The 3,992-nt window shown below is 33.0% G+C and overlaps 1 non-coding gene across 1 annotated transcript; it reads right to left on the bottom strand.

Annotated features, from left to right (window-relative positions):
- Positions 1–367: 367 nt before the first annotated feature.
- On the bottom strand, positions 368–474 carry LOC128032219 (small nucleolar RNA R71). Its single transcript, XR_008188347.1, has one exon. It is a non-coding gene; the product is annotated as a small nucleolar RNA R71 (small nucleolar RNA).
- Between the last annotated feature and the right edge of the window lie 3,518 nt (positions 475–3,992).

Genomic DNA, 3,992 nt, shown 5'->3' with positions numbered 1-3,992 from the left:
TTGTACTATGTATGATTATGCTAAGCCTACTCTGATCAGGGCTGAATCGAGTATTGTCAAACTGACTGAAGCTACAAACAATTTTGAGCTAAAGCTGTACACAATTCAAATGGTGCAGCAATATGTTCAGTTTGATGGGTTATAAGATGAAGATCCAAATGCTAATTTGGCTAACTTTCTAGAGATTTGTGACACATTCAAGATTAATGGCATTATTGATGATGCCATACGCTTACGTCTATTCCCATTCTCTTTGAGGAACAAGGCAAAATAGTGGTTGAATTCACTTCCAAGGGGTTCTATCACAACTTGGTATCAGATGACTAAGAAGTTTCTGTTGAAGTACTTCTCATCGGCTAAAACAACTAAGTTGAGGAACGACATCTCTTCTTTTGTTCAATTTGAGTTGGAGACATTATATGATGCACGAGAGAGATTTAAGAATCTTTTGAAAATGTGTCCTCATCATGGGCTACCTTTATGGTTTCAAGTACAAACCTTTTACAATGGTTTAAATCCCTTGATTAGGAAACTAATTAATGCAGCAGCTGGCAGAACATTAAATAATAAGACACCTAAGGCAGGTCAAGAGTTTACTGAGCAGATGACACTAAATAACTATTAGTGGCAAGTCATGAGAATAAAGTCAATTAAAGTAGTCAGTGTTTTTAATATAGATGCAGTTTCTATATTGGAAAGTCAGATGAAAGCACTAAGTAAAAAGATTGATGGTTTGAGTTGCAATAATGTGATGAATCCGGTAATGCAATATGATACAGCTGGAGCAGGGATAATCAATCTGGATTGTTTAACGTTTGGTTCTAACATGGAGCATGAGCAAGTCAACTTTATGGGTAACAATTCTAAACCTCAAAATAACCTTTATAGCAATAACTATAATCCAGGATGATAGAATCATCCAAATTTCTCTTGGGGTAGACAATGTAATCAAATTCCACAGCCCCCTTTGGGCTTTCAGCAACCTTATTGTCGCGTGTGAAATGATATGCGAATTAGGCAAGTATACATATCGAATCAAATAATAATGTGGTACGTAAGATCGTCTCCACAGGGATCAGTAGGTATAAAATGGTCAAGTTATTATAATGAAATGTAATAAATGCTATGGAAAAAACAATAATAAGAATGAAATGGTAATTAAAGGAATAATGATGTGCGAAATATGTAAACAAATAAGTAAAAAAATAAGAATGCTATGGCATATATGCTACGGCAAAGGATAAAGGGTCTATGATGTTGACTTGCTATGGCATTATTTTAGTTTCTCTCCCTGAATTGAAGAATTCTTTTGAAATTTTCAATTGACAAGTTTAACATCAAAATCATAATTTTTTGCGAGTTTTTGAGCCTATAGAGCATTTTTTTCATGCTCGTTTTATTTTTAGTTGTGAGTATGTCAACTTGATTTGTTATTCTAAAATTTGATTCGATTACGCATGTTGAGACCACATTATTGATTTGATATGTTGAGATGATAGAGGCACTTAGGATTTAACCTCCTTAACCTATAAAAGGCTTACCTATTGTATTAACCCGTAGTAAACCCTTTTGATCCTAACATATATTTTTAACAACCGTTCATGTTAATCCATAACTCATATCTATGTTGTAAAATTTTCCTCTTTATTAACTTTCTTTTTATCAAGATTTGATTTGCTTATTTACCTAACTATTTTTCATTATCTGAATCGCTAATTTTTACTTTTTAGAAAGAAAATAAAAAATTTAATTGAGTTTGAATTATTTGTATCATAATATGGACAAAATCTCATATTCACTTTTTATTTCTTGTTGATGTAATTTTTTTTTTAAATTCAGCATTTGATTTTTTCTAGTTTTTAAATTTATCAACTCTATTCTCGATTTTAACCAACTTTTCTGACCTTTTCCTTACTCTTTAAGCCTCATTACAACCTTGTAAAGACCTTTTGATTGTTTTGTCATCTCATTTTATAGTGGTGGACATATGATTTTCAAGCAATCCTATCGTAATATCATTTCTTGTTCGATTGTTGAGTCCATATTGCTTGAACCTTAAATAATTTGAGTGTTTTGAGTGAATCTTTAGTGAGAATATTATTTCTTGTGGAGTTTTAATTTCAAGTAATTATTGAGATAGGGGAGATCCCTAATGTTTTTAAAGCTTAAAATTCTCTGGTTGGATTGCTTATGCTGTTTAGTGTAATTTTAATATGAATTTCTAATGCATGATTATCTGTAAATTATCCTAAGACATTATTGGTAAAAACAATAAATTAAGGGAAGTTAACTTGATTGTGGGTTGAGGATTTTGCTTGACGACAAGCAAACGCTTAAGTGTTAGGATATTTGATAGGTGCTAAAAGTAATATGTGTTAGTCTTATTCTTAATGTGTTTTTGGGTGATTATTCGATGTTAATTGTGAATTTTATGCTCCAAATCGTTTAAATTCATGTTTTTATATTTAGGAGAACATTTGGGAGCAAAACCAGTGAAAACCGAAAAATCAAAGCAACCTACAAGAGCCACATTGACTGACCCCATCCACACGACCATGTGGTAGGCCGTGTTGTTTACACGGGATTGCACTCCAAACTTCACAGAAACATGATTTTTAGGTTTTTCGGGCATTCTAAGACATATATATGACAAAAATAAGAAGATAGGAGAGAGTCATCATAAAATACTCAAGAAAACAATTCGAAAAACACCATTGAAGCTGTGTCTGAAGCATATTTCCATCAAGATTGAAGACTCCCAATTAATTTCTTAGGAGATTATAATAAGTTTCATTGTTTCTTGTGGTTATACTGTATTTTGAATGTTTTTATTTGCAAGCATGAGCTAATTTCCTAAATACCGAAGGGAGATGAATTGATACGAACTCATCTCGTGGGTTGTGATTCGAGTCGTAGATGTGCCCGATCATAAAATGGAGAAGCTTCGTTCAATTCAAAGTTTGAAGGAATTTGGCTAAATGAATTGATGATGGAAATGACTAAGTGAATGATGGTGAAAATTCGGCTCAGGTTTGAAGTAAACAAATCAGAATGTTGGATAGAACGAATAGTTGAGCTTAAGGACAAGAGTGAACCATTACTGTTAAGAGTATTGACCCGAAACTTATAAATCACTTCAGATGCTGGAAAAGAAATAAAGGACCTTGACCCGATAACTATAGAGAGTTAGGAACCACAGGTATCAATAGGGGTGAACGCCACACTCGGGTTTGAGTGATAAGTTCAAAGAAACAATGAAGATGCCACTAGCTATGCTAGATAAGTTAGCTTGAGTCTTAAACGAATTTAGAGAGTTGAATAAACTCACAAATGAATTAAAATTCATAAAATGTCAAAGTGTATTGTCTAACCAAAATTATGTCTTCTTACTATCTATTTATAGGCATTATTATGACTGTTTAAATACCTATTTGTGATCTTTCACCTTCAGCATTTAACTAAAGTTATTAAAATATTTAAATTCAATTATAACTCTTAATGGACAGCCAAAGAGTCATGTCCTTTCACTTGATTCATGCATAGCTGAAAAGTCATGCATTTTCACTTGATGAAGGCTTAATGATCCTTTAATGTGCTACTCGATGTCCCTTCATTTTCCCCTTAACCAAATGCCTCAATGCTTCTGTATTCATCTCTTTAATTGGCACCACAACTAGCTTTGAGTGCATGAAACCGATTAGACTTGAAGAGTTACTCTTGGTCCATTCAAAAAGTCGCCATAATGAGCTTTGAGTGCTTCAATATCCCCCAAAAACGTTCCAAACATGCACCAGCAATTAAGTGACCAAATGCACACTCTTTTATGGCAAAACTGGACAGCCAATTGAATGTGACAGCATTTGATTCTTCTTAGCAAACAAACCGCCCTAATGTAGCTTTAAATATGTGACCAGCCTTTTGGACTTTCCTACAACAATCACGCAATCAATTTATTTAAGAAAATTAAACACACAATAACTTATGCATTAAAA

Source organism: Gossypium raimondii, chromosome 8 (assembly GCF_025698545.1).
Source record: "Gossypium raimondii isolate GPD5lz chromosome 8, ASM2569854v1, whole genome shotgun sequence".
NCBI lineage: Eukaryota > Viridiplantae > Streptophyta > Magnoliopsida > Malvales > Malvaceae > Gossypium > Gossypium raimondii.
The sequence above is the reverse complement of the archived record's forward strand: the minus strand, read 5'-3'. Positions and strand labels throughout refer to the sequence as shown.